The 22,012-nt window shown below is 38.1% G+C and overlaps 1 protein-coding gene across 1 annotated transcript in view; it reads left to right on the forward strand.

Moving 5' to 3' along the window:
- Nucleotides 1-22,012, forward strand: part of LOC116442772 (catenin delta-2-like) — a 307,484-nt gene that overhangs the window by 65,410 nt on the left and 220,062 nt on the right.

Genomic DNA, 22,012 nt, shown 5'->3' on the forward strand with positions numbered 1-22,012 from the left:
TCCAAAAGTTTGCCTGCAACAAAAATGCTGGAGGTTTTTAAGTAACAATTTGAAGAGACTTCTTTCCCAAAATTTAAAAAAAAAAAAATTATTCTCTACTTGTTCAGCATTATAGCAGTTCTTTCTCTCTCTCCACCCAGGAACAGAACAGCAGATAACATTTTACGGCACATCAGAAACATCATTGCTTGCAGAGTTTTACTTGTTGAGAACACTTCTGTCGTCAACCTTTTTTTTTCCGCCTTAGCTTTAACTGCACAAATTTGAAAAAATACGAATTTAATTGCTCCCCTTCTTCCCCCTGCCCCAAAGCAAACATTGGTAACTAGAGGGAAAAAGTCTTTTTCTGAAACAGTGGTATTATATTTGTATCCCAGAATATAAGAGCCCATGTAGAAAAAAGAGCTTTGCTTCGTAATTGTCTTATGTTGAAACTTAAAGAAACTTACATTAGGAGTGCACTAAAGCAGAGGAGAAATGACTGTAATCTATATGGAATGTTTTTAGGAGAAGCATGATGGTGTTGAAGATACTATTCCCTATAAACAGGAAAGACACATTTACAGTATCTCTACAGGTCTTAGACATAATATCTTTTTAAGAAAAGCTTATTTCTGTTCAGTTGCTTTGCTGTCACTTTGCAACTGTTAGCCAGTTAATGTATAGGATACATGCTTGTAAAAGATTTCTTCTTAGAGGTTTTTCATTTGCTTCTTTTTTGGTTCTTCCTTGTCTTGCGATACCATTTGTACATTCATGAGTATTGATTTCTGTAGGTAAAGTAGGAGCAGGCAGGCATCTAGGTATAAATTTAACTTCATAAACCCTTTAGAGGGGATCATTAAATATTATTACCGGTCACTATTAGATGGATTGGAAATTTGTACAAAACTTTTGTAAGTAGGTTTGCATTACTCTTGATTTCATTCATTTGATCCATGGGCTGTGCATGGTGTATATTACTATTTCTGCTCTTGCATGTTGGTTTGAATCATTCTGATAAAGAAATATCAGAAACACCCTTGATTATGTTATGCCTTAGTCCCCAGAAACCGTACTCCACCAAGGGAGACTGACTTGTGAAACTGTCTGTGGCCTACAGCACTTGCTGATCATTCAGCTATTGGAAAGACACTGAACATTTAAAAGGCATGTGAAGAAAAGTAACAAAAGCAATCAGAATGTTTTTAACATGGTTGATTTCTATGAATAGATTACAAAAATGTCAATAAATTACAAGTGTGGAAATGATAAGATGAAAGTCTTTCCAAATATCTCAAAAAATAATATGGAAGGGCAGAAATTACTTAAGGTAGAATGTGGGAGATACAACCAGGAAAAGGAAAACGGCCCAAATGCAACACAAGCTTTCAGTGGCTGTGTTAAGTTGTGCTGTATGCCCCCAAGGTTTACCAGTTACACCTTACACAGCGAGAAAAAAATACACAGGTTGGTCAGGAGCTGCACTTTGTCAACTGAGAAGTCACAAGTGTCCTTACAGCCGTGTTGCTGCTTTTGTTGGCTGGTTGGTTGGAGTGTTTTGTGACTGTCATGAATCATGGAGGGCAATAGTAGGCATCATTTTCAGACACCAAACCTACCTGTCCAACCAGAGGTCCAAAAAAATACACAGTGTCAGAGGAAGATCTGCAAGACAAAAGCACACTATTTGCAGGCTTTTGATTAGCATTTCCTGTGTGTCAGTCAGCTCAAGATGAAAAATAGATATCCAGAAAAGATTGTACTCACCCTAATAAGCAATCAGCATTCCTAAAACTGAACATCATTTTCTGGATCTTTAATTCTGACAGAATTTCTGTCTGAAGGCCCAGAAAAATGGTTGGCAGGCACTGATGTAATTGACAATTTTTTCCATTGTTTTCACCATGTAGTTTGTCTTACTGATACTCCCAGTTTTAAATACGTGTTCTGAGCTGACATTTGGCAGATGAAATTTTAGCTCAACATCTGTTCTGCATCATCCAGCTGTCATAAAATGCAGTTCAGTGTTCATTAACTTAAAGTTTAGGACAAAAAATTGAAAAAAAAAAGGGGCATTAAGATGTTTACAATCAAGTTTGTGGCAGGAGATAATTTTTAATTTATGCAGGTAGACTGTTAACTCATAGGAGCTCATAAACCAGGTAGTAAAAACTTTACACATACGTACTGTTGGAGAGTGAGGCTTTGTTGTTTAAAAAGGAAGTAAGTCCCATATCACTGTCAGAAAAAAAACGTAAGTTCTGCTTATGGGAAACGGAATAGTTCATATCATTACAGTTGATATCATTACAGATGGGTTTTTCAGAGCATTCTTTTATGTTTACTTCATATAAAAAAAGGAAAAGAAATATGAAGTAGGGCTCTGATATCAACTGTTTCATGCCATAATCTCTTTTATGAAAATGTGGTATAAGGAGGGAAAGGACACAATATTTATTTTATTATTATTTGGTTCCTACTGAACTGTGAATGAGAGAGGTCTTGAGTATGTTAAAGTATCAGAAATACATGTTAATGTGATATTTGCCTACCTGCTTTCATTAAGGAAGATTAATCTGTCTCTTGGCACCAACAAATTATCTGTGGTTTGTCTATTTCTAATTTATTATTGTTGTTGTTATTATTATTTTATTCCTTAGTTTTATTTTGTCTATTTCTACATTTTAGAAACTGGGGCAGTCCTAGAAGTAGAAATGTTGGGATCCAGCTGTCCAGTTTTTATTCCAAAATCCATACTTGCCAAATGTGTATGAATTACTTAATTTTTGAGGTTTTAACCTAGTAAGCAACCATGTACATGCTACTGATAAGTTGCACTTGCTACACAACAGATGAAAACCAGAACATTTTCACATCCTCCGTTTAAATACGTACCAGGGAGGTTTTGTGGTTGCAGTGGTTTTGGTGGCTTATGAACTCACTGTGCGTGGTTTGATGTGTCCAGTCAACAGGTGTTCTTCATTGTTGTGTGACTTCCCACCTGTTTTTATTTACACACATATACACAGGTCATCTCCTGGAAAGAAGCTGTCAAGAAGCTGAGGTAACAGCAAGAATGATGTGAAATACATTATGGCTACCAAAGTGATTTTCAGAGCTCGGTGTCCATTTCATATGGCCTTGAATTATATTGAAAATTTGCCATTATGGCTTCACCTTTCATATGTTTCAGAACCTTTAGAACTATTTATTCAGAATAGAGGAATAATTTGGTGAATGAAGCTGTAAAAGCTGTAATGTATTCATTATAGAGCAGACTGTAATAATGATTAGGCTCTTGTTTAAAAAGAAAAAACATGAGCAGTAGAGAATCATGTTGCAACTTTATAAGAAAAGAAGAAATTAAACCCAGCTATCTTGTAGTGGTTCTCACCTTTAGAACTGTCTGGGTGTAGATCAGCACAGAGACAAGAGTTTTCCAGGTATTGCATGATTTAACTGTAATACCCTGAAACATTTCTGCTCTGTTTTGTGTTTTCAAAGTCAACTTCTCATTTCATTACCTCTGCTGACCCTAATTTCCTCCTAAGCAGAAGATCACAGTGCTGTCTGCCTGTCTTCTAAACTTTTGAATTGGCTTTCTTTTCACTTATGAAAGGATATAAATTAGATCAGAACATTTTGTGTGAACTGTAAGTTTCAAAACTCATCTTTTTTTCTCTTCTTTTTTTTTTTCCCAAAAGTATATTCCATTTGCAAAGTACAAGCTAGAGAGCATTCTTTTTCTGTAGGAAAAATGATAGAAGTAAAATAAACTCTAGTTAAATTTCTGTGCTCCAGTAAAACCACCTATGAGATTAGCACACGGAGTTTGGAGCATGGTCTGGTAAATGTTTCTGCAGGAGTCTTCTCCATATATTTAATCTCACTTTCTTACAAGGATTAATAGTGTTAGTCTCCTGGAAGTCTGAATAGCAGCCACACTCTCTGAACAGTCTAAAGAGGTAAGAAAATAACAGTATAATCCTGCACATGTGCAAGGTTGGCAGTCTTGGTGGGAACATGTCTGGTAGGTTCTTTGGGAAGGGTTGTCACCTTCAGAAAGAAACTTCTGGTGAGATAGAAGGCCTTGCTGTGACTGTGGTACAGGTGGTGACAGCATTATGCAATACTGCCATTTTCAGGCCTGAGACATGGGCTGGGGTTTTCAAAATCCCAAGGGATTGGTGGTGGCATCGGTGGGTTTCTGGCCTAACTCTCTAATGCAAGGTGTAGAAGATTGAAGTTCACATTTTCAGTCTGGGTGAGACAGAACAGGGCTTGCACATACTCCTTCCTGCTTTTATGTGACACAAGGCATGATAGGCAGCTCTCCTTTTCACTTAATTGTTTTCGAAGGTCCCTCTTACCCTTATCTGAAATTAAGGGTAATGGGGAAGGTTTCTCCACAGGTGGTAGTAGTAGGACAGCCATGGGAAACACACTTTTGGTGAATCAGAGCATGTAAATTTTGGCAGTGTAGGCTTATCTCCAGAAGCAAATGGTTCAGCTTTCTAGGTCCTGTGAAAACCGAAAGATATTTTTTTTTTCCCATCAAATTTACATAAGCCAGGCCCCTTGTATTGGTAGAAGGAATCAGACAGTGTTTGAGAGTGCTCATTTCATAGGTCTGTGTTTATCTTTCATACAGGAAGGAAGTACCAGGTTTACTGTCCCTACACAGAAATCATACAATTTCTCAGGATTTAATGTATACTCCTCTGAGCATGAAAAACTGACCCCAAAAGAATAAATCTCAGGAGTCTAAACAGCACAAGAAACCACCCAATTCAAGAATAACAAGTCTGGAGCACATTGTAATTCTTCATACAGATCTCTTCTACATGGAAGGTGGGAATTTTTAGTTAGTGCACAAGTTAGTTTTTAAAAAGCATAGCAGCTATGATAACATAAACAGCAATCTGTTTCTCTTTCCTGATGAAGATAATTAAGAATGAAGCTTGCTTCCTTAAAATAAGTGAGGATGTAATCCATAGACTATCCTACAGTCTGTTAATTCGGGATTTTGGGACCTAGCTGGAAACCTTGTCTGGAAAAGATTTTCCTAGGGAGTATTTAGTTCCAGCTTGAGCATGGCAAAATAAACAAGCATCTGACTGGTTCTTGCAAGTGTCAACTTATGGCGAGGTAAAGAATTGATATCCAGAACTTGTAAAACTTATTTTTGTGTGTATTTGAGCACATTGCTGTATGTGCCAACAGTTCCTGTCTTTCCACTGTTTACATTAAGGTGGTTTATAAGTGGCTGGGGAGGTGTTTGGCACAGGTGGAGTAATTTCACAGCACAGCAAATGCAATTCAGTTTGTACGGAATTATCCACCTGTATTTGCTATTTTTTTTTCACTGGAATTTGCCCCATATTGTTTAGCAACCTTCTTTCTCTAGGAGAAATGTGTGGCAGTAAAAGTCATCCCAACCAAACGAAACCAAAGAAACAGAAAATTAAAAAAAATCCATGAACTGTAGTATACAGGAACGAAGCGACTCTGCTTTCAGCTCATGAAGTACTTACTACCCACGTGCTCTCCTTTCTGACTGGTACCATTTTACTGACAGTGCCGGAGGCCACTCAATATTGTTGCCATCCTGTCTTTTAAGAAGTCTGATCCTATCATTAGCAGACCTGCTCTACTGCAAGCACAGAACATCACACTTTCAGGATATTACAGTAACATGGATGGTGCTGGTCTATGTAGTTTGAATAATGAGTATATCCAGGAGAGCTTACAGTTCCTAACCTATGAGCAGAGTAGAAGAGGTCATGCGTAGCATTTTATTTGGCAGGTTATTTATGCAGTATGCAGGGTATAATTTTGAGAGAGATGATAACCTTGTCTCTTGTCTTGATCTGCAAGTTTAGCTCTTCCAATCCTCTCCCTCCACCAGAAGGTAATTCTTTTACATTATGCTGAAGGGAGGGAAGCAAAAGGCTCCTTAGGTACTTGTGACTGGGGCAGGGTGTTCAGGAGGATGCTGGCAGGAGAGCCACGTAGTATTGTTAAGTGCACATCTAATAGCTCAGGGGAGATGAGACTGATGTCTTCTTTTTGAAGAGTTTTGTTATTTCTAACCTACCTTCCTCCCCAGTGCTGGTCTGCCACTTGAAGAACAGCAACAAAGCCCTTCCCTCTCTTTCTTTCTTCATCTGTTGTGTATTTTAATGGCCTCATTCATCCAAGAAGAAGCAAGTGGACAGTGTACCTCCTACTGTCTATAGCTCATTTCTGGTTCTTGCATGGCATTACTGAGCTTCTAATGGCAAATATGTATCTCAGTGCAGTTTTTGCCTTTGTTTGCCATACATTTTTCTCAGCATCCTGTGGCTCATTTGCAAACTTTGACAGATGCAAAATCTGTGTGGTGCCTTTCTGTGATGACAGACTGTAAGAGCCAGGAAATGTTGCAAGTATATTTTCTAAGCAGACATTAAAAACATGGAGAATCATACTTTCAGGCTTTAGTGGGCTCATGTAAGCTGTTACAATCTCCTGGCAAGATAAACTACATAAGAAGCTTCTCAGTAGTAACTCTTGGACATCTCATCAGCTAAATGGATAATAACGATCTTACTGTTTACAGGGACGTTGAGAACAAGTTAAATTTTTAAGGTGCTTTGAAGTTCAAAGGATAATCTTGCTTTTACTTTCATGGGAAATATGATGGGAGGGAGAAGAGGGAAATAGATGGAGAAGATGAATGGGGGAAATTTTAAAGAAGTGAGATAAAATCAGGACACATAGTCTCAAATTTTTTTATTAAAAGAAGCAACTGAAAGCCATCCTTGATCCTGAGACAAACTGCCATGCAGAGATTGTTAGTTTCAGAAGCTGGATTTCAGTGTGATATACCATAGTTACTTTATAAGCAGGAAACAAGAGCTAACATTGAGAGTGCAGAACATTTCTGCAAGATAATAACATCAAGCGTTTGCTGAATAAATATTTCTAGTGTAGAGCCTTTGAAAGGAAAGAATGATCAACAACTTTTATTAGTTTGTAGCAGAACTTTATTGCTTTTATAAATGAAGAGCTTGACTTTAAGAACTTCAGCTCTGTATGGATTAAATACATTAGATGGGAATAAACCTATCAGTACCAGCTCACTCAAGATCACAGAATCACAGAATATTCTGTGTTGGAAAGGGCCCATAAGGATCACTGAAGTAGAATTGTTCCTGCTCAGGACACCCCAGGAGTTACACCATGTGCCTGGCAGCATTGTCCAAATGCTTCTTGAATTCTGTCAGGCTAGTGCTGTGACCACTTCCCTGGGGAGCTGTTCCAGTGCCCAGCTTCTGGGTGAGGAACCTTTTCCTGATATCCAACGTAAACCTCTCCTGACACAACTCAGGCTATTCCCTCAGGTCCTGTCACTGGTCACCACAGAGAAGAGATCAGTGTTTCTTCCTTCTCTTCCCCTCGTGAGGAAGTTGTAACTGCCAGGAAGTCTCCCCTCAGTCTCCTCCAGGCTGAACAGACGAAGTGACCTCAGCCGCTCCTCATACAGCTTCCCCTCCAGACCCTTCCCCATTTTCATAGCCCTCTTTCGGGATCAGAGCCTGATGTGAAATCTAGCCTTTATTTCTCTGGTGCATCACCATTTCCCTGGTGATCTCCACTGCCTTCACTTAGATTGTTCTTTCTCAGCCTCCTCCACTGCCCCGTTCCAGGAGCTTAATGAACAAGCGTGGTTCAGAGATGCACCTCAGTTCTTAGCATTAAGCGAGCGGTTTCCTAGGAAGCAAAAGATACCACTGATCCCATAGAAAACTGCAGCCATTGTTGCCAGGGAAACTCCTAGTCTCTAGACTTAGTGTGAAATATTTGGGGTTTTTACTTGTTTGGTTTTGGTTGGTTGGTTTCTTTGAGCCACTGCAGCACCAGTTGGGATCACTTGCTGCTTAGCTTGCCATTTACCATTAATAGTTCGAGGGTCGTGTTTGTCTTTACTGTGCAATGAAGTGGAAGGATCTGGATAGCTGAAGATCTGGAAAGAAATGGATAGGTTTTCTTAGCCCAAAGGAGGACTAATAGTGAGATGTCTAGGTTTCCTGAACATACCAAATATAAAAATATGGAGGAGGAAGGCACGTGTGGAGAAAGGAAGAGCCATGTAAATTCTGTCCCAAGATAAAACAAATAATTTACTTCAGGAAAAGAGCTAAAGCTACACAGGTATAAAAAAAGCATTTTAATATAGTTTTTACTCTTTAGAAATCATTTGAAGTTAGCTTGATAATCTTTTTGTTCCATGTGAGGACATGATGTATTTATTTCACAGATTTCTATTTGAAGAGGAGGGCTGATTTTTGTTTTTATTCTGTTTGAGGCTATGTTTTTCTTTCTACCTACCTGAAATTGAGGATCTTGAGTGTAAAAACTTGGTTGGAAAGTTTGGGCCTGGTAGCTGCGGCTTAAGGAAAGTGATGCTGTGTGTGTGTGTTGGTGAGAGGAATGAGTACAGACAACAGAGGTGTAACAGGGTTTCTTAGTAAAAGCAGCTCCCTTGCCTTCCTGTTAGCCAGGGCTGTGTTACATTTCATTGTGACTCTCTCAAAATCTGTACTGGTCCATCAGCCTCACTTTAATTCTGCCTCTTGTTGCTAGTGTGAAAAGTGGTCCCTTTTCTTGACTGGGAGACGGCTGCTAGGAGTCAAAGGGTGAGCCTGGAGCAGCCTACAGGTGTTTGTTTTTCAGAGGTGTCGGTACTTTCCTGTTAGCTGAGTGATATTGCTGCTGTGCCCATTCTGGTTCAGAATTGGAGCTGCAGATCTGAAGTGGGAGGGTGCGGTGAGTTCCCTGCTTGCAGAGAGCCAGGGTGTCCGGCCTGCTCACAACTGGGGATTTGCTGCCTGTGAAGTTTACTGTAGCTGAAGACACAAAATATTTGAACTGTTTTAGTCAGTTGTAATTCATGTCCAATGATTCACAGAGAGGAGCAGCCTCTCTCCTTCGGTGAAGTGATCCTATAATTACATACATGTTTAGGTCACCGTAGCTAGAGTTATGGCTTTAAGACGAAAGGAATTTGGTTTCTTCCTGCAAGACACTGGCCTCTAAGGGCTGAGCCTTTTTACGCCTTTTTAGGTTTTTGTACAGTTCTGTGATTCCTTCCAACACCTTTTAATAGGGAAGCTTTAACTTTTTTCTGCATGAGAATAGCTGTTAAATATCTTGTAAAGCTCTGGCTGCACACAAATGGGCACACAGGGGGATCTTTTAGATGTTTTGCTGTTAGCTTTTTCAGGAAAAAGTGGGAGAAAGGGGTTTGATTTCTCCTGTGGCTTTACCTGAGTTTGCCATGGTTTGCCAAATTACAGAACCTCTGTTTCTGCAAGGCATTTCATCTCTCATGTATTTAGAATTTCTCCTGAATGCATGAAATCATCTCTGCAGGATGAAATCTTCTTTGCATAGTCTTCTCTGGTGAATGTTTTTTTCATTTGTCAGCAGCTACATTTTTTTAAAGAAATTTTATCCTAAACTAACTGATCCTGTCAGCTGCTGCTTTTTCTGTGGCATGGCTCCAGCAACCATCTGTTACCTTTATGCTTCTGCATGATTTACACACCAGAATCTCCCCTCATAAAAAAAACCAAAAAACAAACCCCCAAAAACCCCCAACAAAACAAAAACAAAACAGTAGAGAAGTGCTGCACAAAAGCTTCCTTTGAAGCATGTAAGATTATATATATTATTTCAGTAGACATGGAGGACCAGTTCTTGGGTCTGGTAAGAGAGACTTTAGAGCAATTTGGTTATGTTGCATAGGAGGAAGGGGCTGCCTTTTCACAGGGGGAAATGCCTGCATGAAATTTTCTCATTGGGAAGTGTGTGCATGACTTTCACAGAGAAATTAAGAAATGCACACTGACCACCTCTCCACCTTTTCCTTTCCAGTTATGAGCTCACGCTGATCAATTTTCAAGTCACCTAGGTGGAAATACTTTCATTGAGAAGCCTGTTTATCACCCCCTATATGCCTGTGATCATACCAGTTGTACACATGGGTGCAGTGAAACTGAGCCTAATAGTTCCTAATCCACAGTAGGTTTGTTACTAAGCCAGATTTGCCTCATAATAATAATGCAGACAGATTCTCAGAATAACTTGAAATGTGAATGCAGAAGCCTTATTCCTGCTTCATTTTGTATTCATCGACATAAAGCCGTCTGATACTGAACTTACATCTTCTTTGCTTTTGTGGTTTTAAAACAAAATTAGATTTTGGCTTAGATTTTACTATTTATTAATATTAAACATAACAGTTTCAGTCTGTTTCAATGCTTGTACTATGGATTTTTTTGTTGTTAATTTTTTTTTGTAATTAGCAGTAAGAATGTGGTAGGAGTCATCAGCTTCTCAGCTGTTTTCCAAGAACCTGTGATGAGAAAAAGTCTGCACTTCATTGCTAAAATGAAACAAAATAAGGTGTTTTGGAAGGGTAAAGGGAAGACCTGATAGAGCTGTTCTCCTTCAAAAGAGAGTTTCTCGAGGAAAAAAAATCAGGAAAACTATCTGTGCATCAATCTTGCTAAACTTTGTTTCAGAGCACTATTTATTTTGCCTCTCTACAGTTAAGAGTAGAATGGGTGGCAGAGAAATTACAGAGCTGGTAGGTGGCATCTGAGACGTGCAGAATAGTGAAGGTAGTCCGTTACACTTGTGTTGAGAATTTCAGCACAGCCTGAAGGATGATTAAATGCACAAAGTAGTTTTCAGAAACATTTTTAAAAAGAACTATTTATGAGCTCACTTCTCTAACATTTTAAACTTCTTTGGAAAATGCAATTCTCTGCATGTAGTGTTGATTTAGTTCCTTGCTGTTGCAAGCTTCTTGGGAAGGCTAAATTTATGGTGCTCCCAGTTGTGCTGAATATAAGCAATATAAGCTAAATCCTGCAGTCTTTTCAAAGAGGAAATTCCATTTACTTTGTAACATGACTTTGAATGCAGTAAGTGCAACAATTCAAAGAAACTTCTATTCTGTTGGAATTTTGACAGTGAGTCTTGTCATCAGTAGTTAAGAGGCAAATTTTTAGGTTTGGAGCCCTGTTATTTTTCATTAAATAATTAAGAGGATAAGAGAATAATGCTGTCGTGACGTTTTATTAGATTACAGTGAAAACTAGTGAGCTTCAAGAATTTGGTGATGATAGTTTGAAGTTCAGCATTTGTTCACAGTACAAGCAGAGTCTGGAATTTTATCAGTATGTTTCTCTCCACTTTGTGAAACTTGTATGTGGGGGAGAAAATGTTTAAAAGGCACTGTTGTCAAGTTCACAAAATACGTGCAATGAGAAATACGTGGAGAAAGCATTTTCAGCCTGTTTCCTCTAAAATGGTTTTGTAGTTTCCATGTACCTCTCTCACATGCAACAGCTGAGTTTCCCAGCAAGTTCACAACAGCTAGAAGCAGTTCAGGGATGGTTTGGGTGGGTTTTTTTTCATACTTTCAGACAAATAAAGCTGCTTGATTCAAACAAGAAAATAACATTTCTTGGATAATAGTTCTTTAATAACTTATCACTCAAATGGTGAGATGTTAGTGTAATGAGAGAAGTATTTTTTACTGTCAACATCTCTGTAGAGTAAAAATTTTGTTTCAGTTGGGATGTCAGGGATTCTGCTTTAAAACTTTAATTAAACTTCTGGAGAGTTATGGTTTAGATTTTTCTTGTAAGACCTAAAGTTTGAACTCATGTCTCAGCGGTAAAAAAGTAAAGCAAATAAATTTTTAATAGAGAAAGTTGGATTTTCATATGCTGGTGTTTGGTTTTGTTTAGTAAATTCAGTAAAAAATAATGCTCTTTTGAAATAAAAGCCAGGAAAAAAAGAATAAAAGTTAAACTGAGTAAATGTAGCTTTTGAGTTTTCTGGGAATTTAAAGACTGATTGAATGTTCAGAAAGTTCAGAGGGAAGAGGCATGGTTGCTTTCACATGAGTGTTGTAATCTTGTAAAAAAATATGATCTCTGACTTTGTTTCTTTTACCTTAGGGAAAGAACATTTTGGCAAAGAACATTTGTTTTCTCATTCTCCCCAAACCATGTAAAATTTAGGCTTTGTATTACTGAATTCTCTTAGGATCCCATTGAAAAGGAGACTGGTGTGAAGATTTATGTATCTCTCTCAGTGTGTGCCTGTGATAGTGATAATGATGCAACTCCCTTGAGAAGACACAAGTTGGAATGGAGGCTATCAAAAGTGCCTGGAGAATGACTGGCCAGTATCCCCTTTTAATATGCAAAACAAAAGTAAAAATGTGGATTGATGCTGCTGTTTCTGCACATATTGCTAGCATTTAAATGGTCCAGTGGTTTCATTTTGCTGTACACGTTCCAGTTTACATAAAATTGCACATCTTTGTCCTGAAGAGCTTGGGTTCAATTTGAAATGAGATGCGAAAAGCTGGACGGATGAAGAACAAGAGAAAGAAAGGCAGGGTTAAAACCAAAAGCAGTTGAATTGTTCAGATATGCCAAGGATTAATAATGGGTAATTTCTTCCTGGACAGGTCTGCTGTGAAAGCCTGTGGGAAGGATGCCATGTGAAAACTGCATAAGTATTTTTGGAAGATGTGGGCAAATATGTGCTCAAGGTTGTTGTGGAAGGAGCTTTTCAAAGAGTACAGTGAAGGGCAGAACTCTGAAGGACCTTGTATATCTATGAAAACTACGTAGAAAATGTAGCCAACTATTCTCAGCAGTCTCATGATATGATCTTGTAAAAATCAAAATTGCTTTGAAAGCTTGGCTGCTGGAATAAAAAACCACACATCTTTGAAATAGGCTAGCAATTTAACTGCACAGCTATTAAGTTTGGTTAACTAACTCAGGCAAAAAAAAAATTATGTTTTCTTTACCACTCCACACGTGACATTTGCTAAGCTTAGCTTATTATATATACCTATATGTTTCTGTGTATATATCTGTGTATGTAGTATTAAGTAGGGCTTTTAGCTTGAGCACATGCTGGCCATGGAATGTCTTGAAAACAGAAAATGCAGAGCACAGGATTTTTAACAACAACAGTTGAAAGACCTCCTGTGGAAACTTCAGTCTTTCTGTATATAAAATAAATACAATTTAGATATGTAGTGTGTATGCATATGTAGAAACCATAATCTATGTTTACCTGGCGTGAATCTGTGTGCTGACAGCATGTGTGTGTAGGTGAGGATATGGAGCACAGGAGAAGGGTGTGATTTTTATTCAAAGACGTGTGAGATTACTTTGGTTTATAAGAAACAGTAGGATAGGTACAGAGTGAGTGGAATCTCCTTGCCAATACAGTTGGCTGCTGCTGAAATTCCTTGTGTAAATCAAACTGAAAGAGAGTAGGTTTAGCTCAGATATTAGCAAGAAGTTATTCACTGTGAGGGTGGTGAGGCATTGGAACAGGTTGCTCAGAGGAGCTCTTCTCTGCTATTCTTTAAAATTACAAGCTCAGGAGCTGCAAATTTTGCATGCAGAAATTCAGTTGCAGCAGTTAGTTTTATTTATGCTATTGGGACTTTCTTGATTATGAAGTGGAAACTACAGTATCATTTTAGTTCAGTTGTGTTTGTGATGGTTTTCACTGACAGGAAGCTCAAGAAACAGTCAGGGTCATTTTCAGTATTTAAGTTATAGGCAAGTTACATAGAATCTCTTTTTTTATTTCCATGGTTTCAAATACAGAGTAAATATGGATGCTTTGTTAAAAACAAAAGTAATCTGAGTATTCAGAAAAGAATAATATATTGCCTGGGTTTCACATTAATGAGTTGTTGTAGCTTAATACTTTACCTTGGACTGTAACAGAAATCCAGTTCAGTGAATAACCAGACTGACAGATGCTGCACCACATCACCTCTGCAGGCATATTATATGAAGAACCAAAATACGTGACAAGGTAGTGTAATTCTGAAGTGACAAGAGTTCTGACTTGGTTTATGTCAGCTGGTATGTCTAAGAAGGGCTGGTGTCTTACTGGGGGTGTGATATATTTGGAAGCTCTCACCCAGTAGAGCTGATCTGTGAGACTGAAGTTCTCGATCTTGGTTTCATGACTAAGTTTTCAATGGAAAGAAGCTTTCCAGTTTGTAAGAGGTAAAGGAATAAGTAGAATTTTGCATAGTCCTAGCTTATTTGCTTGCTAGGAGATGTTGCTCTTCCTGGAAGACTTATGACTGAGACCTGGATTTGCCTAAACTTTAAAGAGTGTTAATACTTTCTAAGGGTATTAGTTATTAAAGAGTAATAATAACCTTCATATTAAAGAATATATGTATTTATTGCATATTTCACATATATTTGACCAAATTCTTTGTTGTAAAAAGATAAGTTTACTGTATAGGACAGCAAAGTTATTACTTTCTAAATGAGATTTAATTATTGGCTGATATGGTACTATTTTATTTGGGGTTTTTTTTCAATTAACTTTTTAATAAAGACATTTATCCCTGAATAGTGTACTAATTTTTATTTTTAGACTCAAAATCACATTTGCTGAGGACCTGTAGAATAATTTCAAATTATGGTATGTTACATTAAATTAGATGATGCTTCCTTCTTTTGGGTAGGAAGCAGATTCTCTATATGCTTAATGGAGATTTATGTTTTATAGCCTATTACATAAGACTACTCTCCATGGAACCTCAATAAATTAGGGAAAGTAATAAATTTTCTGGGTGGGTTTTTTTTTTGGTTTTTTTTTTTGGTTCTTTTTATCACTGGGGAATGTCAGAAACGTTGCAAGAATACAAACCTAGTAAGAGTCAAGTGAAAAATCCCCCTCATATGTTACATCACTTCCAGACCAAGGACTTGAGTCTCTGAAGTCCTTAGAATAGATTCTTTCTTTCTTTCCTGTTCTCTTGTTTGACACTTTAACTAGACATAGTTGAGTGATTTTCAACAAGGAACTAAAAATATGTAGGAGAGTGACAGATATAAAACTGGTATGAATTAAAATGGTCAGAAGACTGACATGGAAATGTTTCTTCTAAATTTGTCAAAGGGTAGAGCAGAAAACTTTTTAAGACCTACAGTAAAGTAGACTTCTCTGTGAACTCCAAGAGCACTATTCCTAGTTGTAAATTTTCTTCCTGCTTATTTTCGTCCTAGGAGGCCTTTCTGGCTCCTAGGCTTCTGAACCTTCAAATTTGAAGTGTGACATGTAGGACATCATTCAGGATTTCCTGTCTTAATGTTTTTGGGAACTGTAGCATGTATGTGTCCTGTCAAATAGCACTTGTTTGGAATGGCAGTTGCTCTCTGCCTTTATTTCTCCTTTTTGCTGTAATCATTTCTAGCGCCCCTAGTGATGTGCTGTGTGCCAGGGTGCACAGCCATCTCATCTCATCTCCTCTCATCTCACATGGATTTTAATTCTAAAGTGGTCTCTGATGCAAGTGGGAATTCTGTCCCCTTGTTTCATGCACATACCATTTTTTCCCATCACAGAGCAGGATGCTGGCCAATTTTTATTGGGATAACTACTAACTTCTCTGCTGAAAGAGGAAGAATTCAGAGCAGAATTTTATTATGGTTACAGAAAGTGCTGTGAGTAGCTGGGAGAGTGAAACTGAGCTCTTAATTCTTTACATGCAAGGAAGGGTAGAAGAGGCAGTGTGGTGATATTTCAGCTACGAAGTTGTAAGGCTTTAATGCTTCATCATTCAGAATAGCTCATAGGGCAAATTACAACTTAAATTTGGTAGTGAAAGAGACACACATACTCACTGAGGGGCTTATTCCTTGCTATACTATACACAGAATGCCCAGGCTATATCGATTTTGGTCTATGACATTATTGTTTAGTATTTGAATTTTCATTACTGGCAGTTTTCTAGCTGGCAGTGTCTGAAGTTTTCAAGAACAGGTCTAACAAGCACAACCATGCTGGAGTTGGTAGAAGAAGCTGTGAGTGTTGACAGAAAGCTGCTGCTGAGAAATTATATATGAATTAGTTCATGGTAGGAGCCTTTTGCATATATCAGACTTCCAGGAAGAAGCTTGGAAACTGCGTCTGGATTTCATTTTTCAAAGTTACAGGATATGTACTATATAATTGAAAAACTTATCCTCTTGGTTTTTGAGCTAGTTGGGGGCACTTAGAGGAGGGTGCCTTTTTTGCCTTCTTCCATGCCCCTGTCTCCTCCACAAGTTGTAGTTAGACTGGAGCAGTGCAATTGATGGTATGCCATATGAGGGGGGAAGCAAGGATCAAGAATCATCTGTCATGGATAGCTAATGAATATTTTCAGAATTAAGGCTGACCTGAAAGCTGTGACTTGATGACTTGCAGATGATGCTTGCAGGTTGTATCAGTGGTCTCAGTAACTCTGCAGCAACTTAAAAAGAAAACAAGAACAAGGGATGAAGTCTGCTCTTCCCCACAGAAAAGGCTGAGGGGTCTGAGGGTTCTTGTTCCAGCAGATTAGTAAAGTTGAAGATAATATGAACCTGTGCAGTATTAAAGTACGACATCACTGAATGTTTGCTGGTTTAAAGTTATTTTAATGTGTTTTTTTTGAATTGTCTTTGTGTCTTCATTCTGAATTTACAAAACAGTTTAAATATTCTAAGTTATTTCAGACAAATTTTAATTTTTTTCTGTATTTTGCCTTTTTATTTTTATGTGGTTGAAGAAGCACATAGGTGCTTTCAGTAAGGAAAGTGCCCTTCCAGAGCTTTTTATCAATAGAGAAGATGTACAATTGCATTTCAGTCTTTGCATTCTAAGATACAAAGCTATGCTTTCAAAGACATGAATTAAGTTTTTGTTTAATAGAATTTGAGTGTAGAGAGTATCAGAGGAGTATCTGGAGTATAAAATGCTGAGAGCAGGAAGTTTTTCAATGCACTCACATGGAACAGCTTTCTTCATTTTATTTACAAAATTTACCTTTTTTGCTTGAACACTTGGCCTTAACTAATCTCTAACAGAAGATATAGTATCTGATTCACAATAAATGTTCTAAAATATACTGTTTACAACCTGTCTGTAAGTTCTTAGTATTGAATATGATGCCACTTTTCTCTAAAGGTGTATGTACAGTACTGTTAGTGTTACACAGGCAGCATAAATAATATATTATGAACCTGAGCCAGGCAGCCTGGGTATTGACAACAATGTGCAGAACCAAGATTGTTCTGCAAAGCAATCCGAAAAATGAGGCTATCAGTTGCTCTCTCAGTGGGTAGGTGAGGCAGCTGTAACTGAAAGCTAGTTTGAATTGTCAGCATAAACTCTGTCTAGCTTGTGCATACACTGGAATTACTGAATTCTCCAAAAAAAATTGTCACAAGTTGTCAAGAAAATCTGTTTGCTTATGTGAAAGAAAGATACCCGTCTCTGGGACTTCCAGAGGACAGTATTTTAATGCATGACTGTGTTTACAGAGTGTATTATTTCTAGTTTGGGTTGGTTCTGATTCTGCAAATTTTGTCCACCTCATTGTCCACTGTTGTCTTCAGCAGAAGGCTGATTATCCTAAGGGAGGTGATACATGTGTAGGTGCATGTGTATCACAGAAACAGGCTTAATTTCTTAAAGTCCAATGAAGGTTGGATGGGTGGTAGTTACAAAGAAGGAGAAGTGGGAATGAAAAAGGCATGTGACACCCCTTATCTTTCATTTACGCTGTCTAGTACAGTGCTCAGCCTGTGTCATGTCACAGGATGGCTGTCACAGTGGCTGTGCAGCTCCAGCATATGTTGGTCCAGTTTGGCTTGGAGAAACACTCATGATTTAGTGTATAACAGTTTTTGTTAAGGTATTTTCCTGTTTCAGCCTTACCCATGAAGCAAAACACTGCTTTTCTTGATAGATATAAACACTAATTTTTGACACAGATTGTACTTTTGTTTTCCACTACTTTGAGAGAAGTTGGGTTTTTTACGTGATCCCTTTCATGTGTTCTTGGTAGTTGTTCTACAGTCGTGCATGCAAAGCTGTGATCCACATTTATTGTATTGCCACCAATTGCTTCAGGCCCAGAGGTTTTTACCTACTCTCCTTAATCCCTTTATCTGCTAATTGAAAAAATCCTTGGAAATTTCTTGAGGTACTATTATCCTAATTCATTCTAACAGGTAGTAAGTCGTATTATTTCAAACTTCTGGTTCATGTACAGAACTTTGGCTAGAGAGTAAGGGGTGAGCTCATCCTGTAGTTGCGTAGATAGTGTTCAGAGACGTGGGATAAGGGGTTGACCTGGAGTATTTTGTTTGGGTTTTATTTTCATTGGCTGAACGTGCCTTCTTAAAGGTTTTTTTCTTAGGGCTTTTTTGTGTTTGGTTGGGTTTTTGGAGTTTTTTAGATTACTTGACAGAGTTTGATTATCAGCTGTGTCTGCTTGGCTTTATGGTGACTGAATACCTTCTTTATATCTCCATAACGGTTTGAGAATAGAAATACTGTCTTTTTTACAAATGAGTTGTGAGTAGCCATCCAAATTGTAGTTGCATTGTTCACCAGTGTGTGATTATAGGATCATCTGGTGAAAAAGCAACTGTAATACATAAAAAATCTTGTTGCCCAGTTTCCACAAAAACCCTCTTGGGTTCATACTACTATATACCTGTCACTTTGGCCATAGGTTAAATGTAGACATGCAGGTAGTGTATTACTACTAAAAAAAACTCTAAGCATAAAAAGGCTGACACTGTGATTTGAATTAAAATTAATTAATTAATTAACCACAGCCTAAACTAGCAGTTTTAGTTGTTTTCCTGTTACACGTTTGAGAATATTTTCTGTACAGCAGGGGAATATCATCTCGTTTGAAAAGCAGCCATCACGACACTTACAGATTTGTCATATAGCACATTGGAAATTATCCATGAGAGTTTTAGTGTGCTAATTTTTACTGCTACCCATATCTCTCCATACATTAAAAAAGATGAACTAGACTTGAGATGAAAAAAAGTGTTACCATACTTTTTCAGATACGTAATTGACTTCATATTATTAAACTGGAAATCCTGTGGGATGCTAGAGCTTATCTTGAATAACAGCTCCTTGGTGGCCATCTGGGCTTTTAGGTGACAAAACAATGTACTAATTTTTCTTAACACTGTGATATTCTGGAGTACAGTGCAAGATCTGTATTAAAATCAACTTCCCAAGGGGGGGCTTCCCCATCATCTGTTTTTTTACACCCTCCCACCACAGTATTTTTTTGTGCTCTGCTTACAGACTTCACTTACATAAAATCCAAAAGGGAGACAGCTTGTGTCGATGCTGAGGGTTTCTTACCTTATATAGGTTAAAGTAGTTTATAAACTTCCAAAACATCAGTTATTTTTGTTACACTGTACAACCTGGAAAGTGGTTTTTAGACTGATATTGCTTAGGAAGCTTGTTAGCTATGTGGCCTCCTCTCTTTTTATTACAAGATGTTGCTAGAAAATCCTCTTTAAAGTTACTTCAGTTTTTCTAATATATAATTTGTATCTAGATTGCCTGTCTTGATTTCATCATTCAATAGCAATGAAAAATATAATTCTTTAGACCAAACATTCTTCAGGGTGGTTTTATCTCTAAAATTGCGACTGTCCTTTAGTTAGATTTAGCCAGGTAAAATATAAGAGTAGAATAATGGCATAACATATTTTATTCAAAGTCCAAACCACTCCTTGTCCCAGGGAGTTCAGCTGCAGCCAGAAATGCCACTACCACTGAAGAAAAAAGTCTGGTCAAGAAATGCTGCATGTTGCAACTTGTTGAAGCCCAGGTTTGTTAAATGCTCTTAAAAATGAAGAAAAATGAAAGAAATCAGTGCTTCAAAGCATTTGTTTTGTGCCTGTTTTTCCAGAGTCAGAGTATCTATTGTTTCTTTCAGTTCAGGGAAACAGGGATAGTTGAACTATATATGCAGTTTTTATACAAAGGCCGATGCTCCTGTACTTTTGTAGCTGAGTGAAGGAAGGCTATTACTGATTAAAAGAGAAGATTATTTAGCCATACCTGAGATGAGCCTGTCCTTTCAGGCTGATAGTCTGTCTGAAACAAGGTAACATCATCAGCTACCTTCAGGTGGCTAAATGCCCACTTAAGGGGTAATTGTTCTTCAAAGGAGGTGTGTCAGCCGATTTTCTGCTCTGAAGTCACCGCGCTTGTTTTTTTATTAGTACCACTATTAAGCATGCAGTATTTTTCCTCTCCTCTCAAATTCCTGTTGACTTCAATCTGGGATTTTAAATGAGGTCTGTACACTTGTAGCATTCTGAAAGAGGAAGCAACAAAACTTAAGAATTGTGATTCTAAGTTAGCTCAAAGGGCTGTTGAGTCCTGTATCCCCTCTGACAGAGGCTAGCACACAGGGAAGAGGAGAGAACAAGCCTGCTGTTATTATGCAAAATGTTTTTGCATCCAGGAACATGGCAGCTTTACATTAATATTCCTTTATAGACTTGTCATTCCTGAACATGTCTAATCTCTCTTTGAGTGAATGTAAGCTTTTGCATCCATATTGTTTTCAAGGAGTTTTTCAGCTTATATGCACCTTCTTTAAGATCTCTTGGGAAACTTCCACTTGATATTTTAATTAGGTATCTATCAGTTCTTGTACTGAATACAGGTTTAAAAAATAGATCCATATTCCTCTTCTCCATGGCAATCATAATTGTGTAGATCTCTACCACACATCATGTAACTCATTTCTTTTACAGGCTGAAGCATTCTCTGTGTATTTAGAAGTGCATATTATGGAAGCTGTTCCTTAACTGTTAGTGTTCCCTTACACCCTTCTCTATTTTCATTAAGGTTTACTTAATTATCTTTGCAAAAGGGAGGTTAGAACCAGGCATTCAAGATACAGGTGTGTACCATAGATATGTATGTAAAGATAATGACAATGGCGCCTTTGTCTTACGTTGTTTTCCTAATCACATATTGATTTCACAGATGTTTCACAGTGTGAAGCTGATACTGTCTTAGAACTGTTATAATCCAAGTTTTTTTCATTTTTTGAAAAATAATGCACTTGTTGGCTTCTCCACAAGCTTTCAGTGGCTCATGTGGTTGCACGTGCTCATTAATTCAGTTTTCAAAGATAGTTTCTAAAAATTTGGCCAAGTTTTTACAGGCATGTGGTTCCCCAAATATTCCCTGTGACATTGTTCTTTTTTAATTAGCATTCCTCTATCTGTTACTCTCCAGTTACTTAATACACATATAATTTTAAGCAGGAGGTTGCACACTCTAGCTAGAGGTTCTGTTATTTCATTCTTGCATTTCTTTTGTTGTGCATGCCATCTTAGAATCATAGAATAGTTTGAGTTGGAAGGGACCTTTAAAGGCCATCTAGTCCACCTCCCCTACAATGAGCAGGGATCTTCAACTAAACCAGGTTGCTCAGAGCCCCGTCCAACCTGACCTTGAATGTTTCCAGGGATGGGGCATCTACCTGGGCAGCCTGTTCCAGTGTTTCACCATCCTCATTGTAAAAAATGTCTTCCTTTCGTCTTGTCTCAGACTGCTCTCCTTCAGTTTAAAACAATTCCCCTTGTTCTATTGCCACAGACACTGCTAGAAACTTTGTCCCCAGCTTTCTAAGACACCCCCTTTAAGCATTGAAGGAGGCCCTCAACCCCAGCTCTCTCAGCCTTTCCTCATAGTAGAAGTGATCCAGCACTCTAATAATTTCTGTGGCCCTTGTCTGGACTCACTCCAACAGGTCCCTGTCCTTCCTGTGCTGGGACCCCAGAGCTGGATGCAGCACTGCAGGTGGGGTCTCACCAGAGCAGAGCAGAGGGGCAGAATCCCCTCCCTCACCCTGCTGCCCACGCTGCTTTGGATGCAGCCCAGGACACGTTTGGCTTTCTGGGCTGTGAGTGCACATGGCTGGGTGTAGTGGGCTGGGTTTGTAAACGGGCGGAAACACCAATTTAGTGTAGTGGTTTGGTCCAAAATACTCATTACCGTTTACCTCCTGTGAGATAAGAATTAGGAGAAACGCAAAGCAGGCACCAAACTTGAAAGAATATAAAGAATTTTATTAACAGACCTAAAAGAA

This window comes from Corvus moneduloides, chromosome 1, assembly GCF_009650955.1.
Source record: "Corvus moneduloides isolate bCorMon1 chromosome 1, bCorMon1.pri, whole genome shotgun sequence".
Lineage (NCBI taxonomy): Eukaryota > Metazoa > Chordata > Aves > Passeriformes > Corvidae > Corvus > Corvus moneduloides.